Here is an 11182-nt window from a genome sequence, read left to right on the forward strand (position 1 = left end):
ACAAGAACTCTGAGAGGTAGGTGCTATTATTATCGTCATTTTACATGCGGGGAAATAGAGGCTGAAGGGTTGTCATTGGCTCAGGGTCCCACAGCTAGCAGATATCTGAAGTAGGATTTAAACTCAGGTCTTCCTTAATCTGTCATCTACACCACTGACCTACTGCCATTCCAGGAGCTGAGTGCTTCCAGAATGAGCCACAGGACAGGGCTGGCAGCATTCCTCATTTCTTATCCTCTCCAATCTGACATTCTTTTCTTTATGTGGATTTCGTCAGAATTAGTCAGTCATTGCCACCTGTTAAGAGTTTTTAGGGGAGCTGGCTCTCTTCAAACTGTTCCATCTCTGAGAAGCCACTTGCATAGGGCTTCCAAGGGGTTCCTATTCTAATGTGGTGGAGACAACAACACACAAAGGAAGCCAAGGCCCAGAGATCCTTAGGGTGTATCAGCAGGTCAAACCATCAGCAGGTCAGATCACTGCAAGGCTGGGTGATCCTCCATCTTGCTGAAAGGATTGTAGTTGGCGATTCCCTGTTCACCCAGGTGCTATGAATGGCTTGGTCTGATCCTCAGCAGGGAAGGGGACAGTGGGCTAAGGGTGGAGGTTGGAGTGAAATGGGGACTCCTTTCCCACGTAGGTGAAAATGGAGGTAGGGGGTGAGCATCTAGTTCAGGGAAAGAAAAGTAAAAAGGCTTTGGCAGGAAAATTGGAAGGAAGGGATCCCCAAAACACTTGCTTCACTAGTTCCTCAGGTACCGAGTTCTGGAATAATTTAGCCCAATCTGTTCCCATCCCCACTTTGGAAGAGGAGGAAACTGAGGCCAAGAAAGGTGAAGTGACTTAGCCAAAATCACATGGTGAGTTAGCTGGGACCTTGGTCTCCTAATATCTAGTCTAATATTCTTTCCCTTAAGGATGCTAAAAATGAGATTGCAAATAGGACATTAGAAATTCACAGGATACTCTACTCTCACCAAGCTCTGGGCACAAAAAATGTTTGTGTTCCTCTGACATTTCCCAAACAATCACTCAATCAACAAGCATTTATTAAGTGCTTACAGTGGGCTAGGCTCTGTACTAAGTTCTGGGAATTTAAAAAAAAACCAGCCCCTGCTCTCAAAAAGCTTACATTCTTCTATACACAAGCTGAGATAGCTGCCCACAAAGAATTTAGATTCAGCCATTCTTTATTTGCTTTTACAACTCTGAATGCCAAATCAGGAAAGCAGTAGCATGGTGCGGTGAAAAGAATTGGAGTTGGAGGACCTGGGTTCAAATTCCAGATCTCCCGGCTGCTAGGTCTCAATTTCCCCATCAGTAAGGGGTGTGGTGTGGTCTGGATTACTTTTGAGGTCCCATCCAGTTCTAAATCTGGGATCTGATTTCTAGTCCTAGCTTGGCCACTAACCACAATAGTTCTATGTCCTGGGCCAGCTTTTTCGCCTTCCTTACATGAGGCAGGGGACTAGGTGATCTTTATGGTCCCTCCGAGCTCCAACAATCTAAGTCTGGGATTCCTGAGCTGTGGAATGTCTAGGATTTATTACAATGGGATGAGGTGGGGAGAGGACAGACTCAGCTCAGATTTAAATTGAAAAGGATCCTCCCTTCTCCCGCTCCTCTAAGTTCCTCCAACTCAGGAAATTTAACCAGAAATATTTCCTGTCACTGTGAGACTGTGGGAGAAACAAGACTAATTAGATACTATCAGGGCAGATAGATGGTGCAGTGGATAGAGAAATGACCCTGGAGTTAGGAGGACCTAAGTTCAAATTTGGCCTCAGACACATGATACTCACTAGCTGTGTGACCCTGGGTAAGTCACTTAGCCCCGATTGCCTCACCAAAAAAAAAAAAGATATTATCACCTAGGATTCTCTAACTGATAAAACCTCCCCCATCCATTTCCACACTTGGCAAAATCACCGGACTCCAGAGGTGGAAGGGATGTCAGCAGCCAACCAAGTCTTACATGGAAACTAGTGCAGCTTGTACCCTAAGAGGAATCCTAGCTCTAACATACCTGACAAGTACTCACAGCTTCTCCTTGAAGATCTCCAAGAAGGGGAACTCACAACCTACTGAAGCAGCTTATTTTGCTTTTGCACAGCTCTCTTGTTGTTTGCCCTTCATTCTAGAAGAGGACCAGTAACATCAGGAGGGGAATGTCTTGACTTGCAAGTGAATTGGCAAGTGCAAGCCCAGCAAGTGAGGCAGGGCTGTGCAAAGACACCAGCCTCACTCTCTCCCCCAGAGCCATCTGGGTCCGGTGGCAAGATATAGGTCAGGACAACTGGTGATGGCCTGGATGCAGTGGGACACCTTGGCCTTTTTTAAGCTGTTTTCCCAGGTCTCAGGTTTTCTGAGGCAACACCCATTCAGTGCAGTTCTAGTGACAAAGTGGATAGACTACCAGACCTGGAGTCAGGAGGACTCATCTTCCTGATTTGAAATCTGTCCTCAGACTCTTACTAGCTTTGTGACTCTGGACAAGTCACTTAACCCTGCTTGCCTCAGTTTCCTCATCTGTAAAATGAGCCAGAGAAGGAAATGATAAACCACTCTAGTATCCTTGCTAAGAAAACCCCAAATGGGTCACAAAGTTAGACACAATTGAAACAATTAGACCACAATTATTTTTTTTTGGTTTTTTGGTTTTTTGTTTTTTAGTGAGGCAATTGGGGTTAAGTGACTTGCCCAGAGTCACACAGCTAGGAAGTATTATGTGTCTGAGGTCACATTTGAACTCAAGTCCTCCTGACTTATGGGCCAGTGTTTTGTCCACTGCACCACCTAGCTGCTCCTGACCACAATTATTCAAAGCTTTTTTGACATGGGCCTGAATTTGCCCCTTTGTGACTCCACTCACTGCTCCTTATTCTGTCCTCTGAGGCCAAGCAGAACAAGTCTATCCTTCTTCCAGGTGACACTCCTTCAAATGCTTAAAGACATTAGGTTCTTGGTGTTTTCTCTGTATTGAACATCCCCAGTTCTTTCAACTGATTCTCATTTGATCTGGATTATAAACTAACTCAAATTAGTCTAGCATTTTATCTCAAATTAGTAAACTAATAAGTGCCTACTATATATTGCTAGGTATTGTGCCAGGAAAAAAAGCAGTCAGTTCCTGCACTCAATGTGCTTACAATTCGGGGGGGGGGGTATGGGAGTGGGGCACAAAGTATATCCAAATAATCCACACACTTAATCATGTTCTAATTTGGATTACAGTTGTTTATGTATGTCTTGTTCTTCCTCTAGATTTTTATAATTAAGCACATGAGAAGAATCAGAGTAACATGAATAGGAGGAAATCACCTCTAGCTGGGGGGTTAGAAGGGAGAGAATCAGTGAAGATTTCATGGAATTGATACCTGAGCTGGACATTAAAGGAAGGGAAAGGTTTGTATAGTGGAAGAAGCACTTCCAGACTTCACAAGTCTGGAGGCCTGGGTTCAAATACCAGTTTTACTGCTTGACTATTGTCAAGCTGAATTCAAGAGAAAACAGCCAATATAGCAAAATTGAGGTCTTTAATCAGGGCAAGTGAATTGCAGCAGGAGGTACCACACAGCTAGTGCCGGAGTACCCTGAGGGGGGGGTGGGAACAGAGTTTACATAGGGTACTAAGGCAGGAGGAATGGCCACGCTGAAGGTGGGAGGAATTAGGGGCATCTTACAGTTTCACCCTAGTAAATTGTTTTACATAACAAGAGAAAGTTCTTAGAGAAAGCTTAGAAATCTCTGGAGGGGAGAGTTTGAGACCTTTAAGGAATTAGAGGCTGGTAGGGATTATGTCTGGTCAGCCTCAGGCAATTCACAGGGCTGGGAATGGGGACAATTCAGATTCTGCCAGCTGAGTTTGACCTTGGATAAGTCCTTTCCTCTATTTGAGCTTGAGTTTCCTTTTCTGTAAAATGGGGGCTGGAAGGGGGGAGTAGCATGTGATCTCTAAGATACTTTTGAATTTTAAATACTACAATTCCATAAGGATTCCTACAGGTAGAATGAAGCATGGGAGACACTGTGAATAAATCCACAGGGTTTGGAGAGTATAGGACATCAGAATACTCCAGTTTTGCAGGAACATAATGTGTGAAAAAAGGAGTAGTACAGGGTAAGGCTTTTGTTGTTCAGTCACTTTTTCAGTCATGTTTGACTCTTCATGACCTCATTTGGAGTTTCCTTGGCAAAGATACTGGAGTGGTTTGCCATTTCCTTCTCCAGCTCATTTTACAGATGGGGAAACTGAAACAAACAGGGTGAAATGACTTGTCCAGGGTCACACAGCTAGTAAGTATCTGAGGCAAGATCTGAACTCACAAAGATGAGGCTAGAGTAGCATAAAATAGATTTTATGTATTTTTGTGACTCTAAAGCCCCAGGTTAAAAAAAAAAAGATGCAGGGCCTCCAGAATCCTCCAAAAAGGAGGTCAAAAGAACATGTAATTTGGTGACTCCAAAATATCTCAGTTCTTAAATGGAGATAAAGTACCAAGCAGGCATACCCTTCAAAATCCCGGGGAAAACAAAGAATTCTGTGATGAAACTAAAGAGATGCCCATCTGTTGCCCAGGGTTTTCTGTGAAGTCCCCAAACCACAAGGTTAGAGTGACCTTCTGAGGCCATGGAGTGATTCCAAGCTCTCACCACTACAATAAGCTTCCTCTTTCAGAGATGGATCCATTTTAAAGAGGGTCAGCTTTCCATGCTGCCCCTGCAAACACTACCATGCAGCCTGTGGAGACAGCTCTAACACTCACTGCAGCCTGGAGGCTACAGGAATAGTTGATAAAAGTGCTGGGCTTGAAGTCAGGAAGATCTGAGTTCAGGTCCTGTATGTACTTAGAAAATATGTCACTGTGGACAAAAATCTTTATCTCGATTTTCCTATGTGGTCATCTAGCCTCAGCTTGAAGACCTCCAGAGTGATGGGCAACTCACTGCTTCCAAAGGCAACCCATTCCATCCTAAGGCAACTCTGGAATAGCTCTGTTAGGAACCTGAATATGCCCCTCTGAAACTTCTGGCTGCTCCCACTTTTATCTTCTAAGGCCAAGCTGGAAAAGTTCATTCTCCTCTCTACATAACAACCCTTCAAATGCTTGAAATACAGTCAGTTGTGCTATAAAGAGACATTCATTTTTAAAACTCACCAAGCTGTACAAAACTGTTCAATAAAAACCCCAGGGCTTATGGGGGAAATGGGGTTCAGGGCACAACACTAAAAAACTTCATCAGTGACAAATTTTTAAAAAGAAATAGGAACCTAATAAATATGGCAGTACAGTTTAATGCATGTTAAGTCCATGTTAATAGTCCTTGACCTCTGGAAAAGGTTATGGGGTAGGGCAGCTAGGTGGTGCAGTGGATAGAGTACCGGCCCTAAAGTCAGGAGGACCTGAGTTCAATTCTGGCCTCAGACCAAACACTTGACACTTACTAGCTGTGTGACCCTGGGCAAGTCACTTAACCTCAATTGCCTAAAAAAAAAAAAAGGAAAGAAAAGAAAAGGTTATGGGTGAGGGAGCAGTCTGGGCTGCCTTCAAGGCCCATGTTCTCTCTCATCCTCAACAAGGCCCTCAAAGACCCCAAGTATAGCTATCAGATAACATCTTGCTCTCCACCAGTCACCATTCTGGAATCCCCCAAGAGGAGGGAGAATCTCTAACATGTCAGATGGGACATTTCCAACACACACGAAAGGAAAGGTGGGAAGCCATCTGGGGAGTTGCCACATCACTCAATCTGGGAGTAGATTTGGAGGCCCAAAGCATCACATTCTTGTCTCCAGGCAGCTGTTTAGGACATCCTTCAGTAAATCTCTTTTGGTCACATGAGCCTTGTTTGCCCCTTCTGCGTGAGGATGCTTGAGTTACCACCCAGCCACTTATTGGGAGAGGTATTTGTCACCAAGTGAATTGAAATGGGTAGGAGAAACTAATCAAGCCACCTGGAACTCAGAGAGACCTTCTTCTAAATGCTGAATCGAGCGGCCCCAATTTATCGCCTCACCATGTTGTAGGGAGAATCAAAAATGAATTGCACTTCTCCTCCATCTCTTAGAGTTTCTAGTGTTCAGCAAGCTCAGCTCAAACTCTACCTCAATAGGATACCTTTCCTGTTCTGCCCACCCCCACCAATTACTTTGCATTTGCTTTGTAGATATGCCCTATTCACTTGCATACGTGTTGTTTCTCTCCCAACTGAATTTTTCAAGGGCAGAGATTGTTTAATTTTTGTCTCTGTGGCTTGACTCAGTGAATAGCACATAATGGGGCATTTAATAAATGCTTGTTGATTACATTATTTCTGAAAGGCATAATTGCCATGCAAGTATAAAGCACTGATATTAATCAATCATTAGCAGTCTCAAGAGTTTCAAATAGATGATTGGTTTTCCCAACTTGTAGTGTAGTTCCTAAAACAAATATGTACAGTGTTTTGCATAATAGGCCCTCACTGTGGCTAATGGTGATTTTGGGGGGGCCACAAGCTCTAAATCTGAGATGCTAAGACCATCTTGGTTGTATGATGTCACTTAACCCTCTTTGTCCCAGTTGCCTCATCTTTAAATGAGCTGGAGAAGAAAATGGCAAACCACTGCAGTATCTTTGCCAAGAAAACCCCCAATGGGGTCACAAAGAGTCAGAAAAAACAACTGAACAACAGAAGAGAAGCAGGCTGCTGCATTCATTGCAAATCAGGCACATTACGGCGTAGACAGTGGTGTTATCCAGCTTTAGAGAGGTTTCCTCATTTAAGCGACATAGTATTGGATTTGGAATCAGGAGACCTGGTTTTGAACCTCACCTCAGACACTTAATAGCTATGTGACATACCCTTCACATCCCAGTGACTCTGAACTCTTGTAGGTTATCATCCAAACCCCATTCCGCACCTCCACTGTGCCCTCTGGAATTCCTGTTCCATAGGCAACAAACTTTCCTTCGTCTTAATCTTCTCCTTTCCACTGTAATCTCTCCACTCCATTGCACTTATTCTATTTTACAAGGTAATATTGTTACAATTTCATACCTGAAATTTTGGAAAAGGCAGCTCGCTGTTATATCTATGCATCTTTGGGGGTTTGAAGGAGAAATTTCATTCCTTTGATGGTGTAAAGAGGAAGTGTTTTTAAAAACCTAAGTTGGAAACTCTGCAACTATGGATAAAACTTTTGGAGTTTGTTTTTGGTTTTTAGCAATAAAGTAGCATGGGCTGAGAATGCACTGGAAAAAAAAATCTTTTCCTTTCCCGATCCTACCATCTATTAGCTTTTACTGAAACATGGCTTCCCCCTGATGACATAGCCTCCCTGGCCACCATTACCAGGATTGACTGCATCTTCACTCTTTCTCTTTGGCTCACTAGTTGAGAAAGGGAATTGGAATACTCCTTGTTCCCCATTGCCCCCTTCCAGTTTCACCCCCTACTTCCTTCATTCAGTAACCTCTCTTTCCATGAAGTTCATGCTACTCATATCTATCACCCAATCAAAATCATGATCCTGCCATCACTCACAAATGTACCAAACCCTATATTCAAGAATTCTGAAATCCCCTTAACTGACCTTAATCTATTGACTTTTCACCTCTCCCTCAGCCTTCTCTTACAAAATCCTACTCTGTCCACATCCTTCAATCCCTTCAGTGCTCTTCCATGCCATCTGTTCTGCCACTCTCTCCTCTTCTCCCCATAGTGACCTTGGTGAACCAATTCATTTCTATACTGGCCTCTTCTCTTGAATCCCTAGCATCCTCATCCTATTATCTATTAAATCCAGCCAAGCCTCAACCTTAGATCACTCCCACCACTCCTGCTTTTGCTACACACGTGCTGCTGAAGAAAGGTGGGAAAAATAATGCAACCCGTTCTGACTGGTCCTACTACAAATTCATGCTATACAACTTCAGCTAGGCCCTTACTACTGCTAGGCAATCATTCTATGCCTCCCTTATCAACTCCCACTCTACATAGTAGCTCTTCTAAACCTTCTCTCCTCAAACTTCCCATGGCTCCCAACTCTCTTAGCTGAGAACCGTGCCTCATATTTTACAGGAAAAATTGAGGTCCTCATTTCCTATCACTTGGGTGTCTTCTGCCACTTTCTCCCCCTTCATTCCTGCCTCTCATGGTGAAGTGGCTTTATTTCTTACCAAGGCTAACCCCACTTTGTTGAAGCCATCCCATTTCATACCATCTCCTCCAACAGATTGTCCCCTTTCATCCCCACTCTTTTACTTATTTTCAATCTCTCCTTTTCTACAAGCTCATTTCCTACTGCCTAAAAACAAGCCCATGTCTCCTCTATCTTGAAAAATCCCTCACTTGATCTCTGCTAACTTTTGTCCTTTCTCTTCTGCAGTTTTGTGGCTTTACTCCTTGAAAAGGTCCTCTACAATAGGTGCTTCCACTTTCTCTACTCTACCTTTCTCCTTAACCCCTTACTACCCACCTTGCAACCTTATCATTCCACTGAAACTACTCTCCAACGCAACTAATGATCTCTCAGTTGCCAAATCCAATGACGGTTTCTCTATCCTCATTGATGCTTTCTTCTCTAGGTTTTCAGGATACTACTGTCTGCTGGTCCTCTTTTTACCTCTGGTTGCTCATTCTCTGTCTCCGTCTCCTTTGTTGAATCCTCTTCTAGATTATGTCCTCTACCCTTGGGTGTCCCTCAGGTTCTGTTCTGGGCCCTCTTCTGTTCTCTCTCTACACTCTTTCACTTGGTGATCTCATCAGCTCCCATGGATTGAATTATCATCTTTATGCTGATGATTCTCAAATCTATCTTTCCCCAAACTCTCTGTGGACCTCAACTGACGTAGGGTAGGTAAAGCATTTTACAAACATGAATCATGTGCTGAACAAGTGACATGCGGCCGTTGTAGATGAGAAGGTAAACTTAGTCCCAAATGCCATCTAAGTTCATGTAGTCATCTGTAAACTGACTCACATCTTCCCTACAACCTCAGCTTTTAACATTTTTTAAACTGACAGTATCTACATCACAACTCACTGAATAATATTCTACGTAGACATACCTTGTAGTTCACAATGTACACTCTCAAACGTGATCTCATTTGATCCTCACAATAGCCCTGAGGTAGGGGTGCACATAGATTACTGTGCCCGCTTTACAATAAGAAGCCCAATGACTTGCCCATGGTAACATAACTAATAATTATGGAATTTGGAACTGGAAGGAGCTGTAGTCCAGTCTAGGGGTCACATATGGCCCTCTAGGTCCTCAAGTGTGGCCCTTTGATTGAATCCAAACCTCACAGGCCAAATCTTAATAAATGGATCTTTTTTTCTGTAAAACTTGGGACTCAGTCAAAAGGCCACATGTGGCCTCAAGGCCACAGGTTCCCCACCCCTGGTCTAGTCTAATTTAGGCAATTCAGTCCCCTTTCCACAAAAACAGAAATCTTCAGAAACAATTTAATTCATCTTGAGATTTCATAAGGGTGAAAAGTGGATGTTTCATTTACAAAACGGTCCACGGCTTTAGGACTTACTGGCCTGAGTGGAAGGTTAACAGGCAGGACAAGATTTATGGGAAGACTTGAGGGAACTAGATAATGGTGGGGAGGCTCAGATTCGGGGCCCAGCTGTTCTAGAACATCCTTCCCCAATGGAGGTAGCAATCTTTTAAGCTAGAGATATTTAACCTAGGGTCTATGAACTTAAAAAAAATTGATAATTGTGTATTAATATAGTAAGTTTCCTTTGTAATCCTGTGTATTTTACTTTTTAAAAATATAATTCTGAGGTCTGCTGGCTCTGCCAGACTGCTAAAGGGATCCGTGGCATTAAAGTTAAGAACGCTTGTTTTAAGACATGACCCACTAAAGCTTTACTCCTTGAAAAGGTCCTCTACAATAGGTGCTTCCACTTTCTCTACCTTTCTCCTTAACCCCTTACTACCCACCTTGCAACCTTATCATTCCACTGAAACTACTCTCCAACGTAACTAGTGATCTCTCAGTTGCCAATCCAATGACCGTTTCTCTATCCTCATTCTCATTGATGCTTTCTTCTCTAGGTTTTCAGGATACTACTGTCTGCTGGTCCTCTTTTTACCTCTCTGATTGCTCATTCTCTAAAGCAACCCCACTCCTACCATCCTACTTCTTGCCACATCCCCACACATCCGGAACCAAGGACAACCTGATGAGGTAAAATCTAAATCTAGTGAAGGATTCAATACAACAAAGCAACATCCTGGTTCTGGCCAATGGCCCCTGAAACTGCTGTTGCTGGCCTAATTAGAGCAAATCTTAACAAATAATGGTGAATGATTAAGACTTTCTCCAGGTCACTCTTTACCATATACCTATGTACAGTTTGCACTGGAGAAGAGGGATTGAGGGGTGGAAATAATCTTTAGTTCTTTGGTTCTACCATCAAGCAGCAGTTGGCCTTCCAGATCTCTCCCACCTCTCACAAATTACTCATTGATTCTCAGTCAAGCTACCTCAGACATCTAACCTCCCTGCCACCTCCCCCCCCAAAGACACATGTACTCTGGGGAAGCAAGGATGTGTCAATGTAGATGTCAAAGACACTTTCCTCCATTCTCTACTGGATTCAAAATACTTATTTTGAAAATACTTTACCACAAAGAAACTATCAGCTATTTTATGGCTGTTGTAGGAAGGCAAGGCAATTTATCAATTCAACTATTTGGGGAGGTAGGTGGGTAGAGTGTCAGGCCTGGAGTCAGGAAGACTCATCTTCCTGAGTTCAAAAGTGGCCTCAGACACATACTAGTTGTGTAACCCTGGACAAATCACTTAATCCTGTTTGCCTCAGTTTCCTCATCTGTAAAATGAGCTGGAGAAGGAAATAGTAAACCACTCCAGTATCTTTGCCAAGAAAACCCCAAATGGGGTCACGAAGGGTCAGACACGACTGAACCACAAGAAAATTCAAGTATTTGACAGACAACTTGGCTTAATGGAGATGGCCAGTGTTGAAGAAAACCTAGGTTTAAGTTCCATCTCTCAAAGTAATGGTTGTGTCACTTCTTCATTGCCTGAGCCAACTCTAAATATTTGAGCACATTAGCATTGAATCCTTGGGTAAGTGCCTTAATTTCCATTTCCTGTACACCTACCTGATAGGGTTGTAGTGATGATCAATTGAGATAACACGCATAAAGTGCTTT

This window comes from Phascolarctos cinereus, unplaced genomic scaffold (assembly GCF_003287225.1).
Source record: "Phascolarctos cinereus isolate Bilbo 61053 unplaced genomic scaffold, phaCin_HiC Scaffold_2;HRSCAF=192, whole genome shotgun sequence".
NCBI classification, from domain to species: domain Eukaryota; kingdom Metazoa; phylum Chordata; class Mammalia; order Diprotodontia; family Phascolarctidae; genus Phascolarctos; species Phascolarctos cinereus.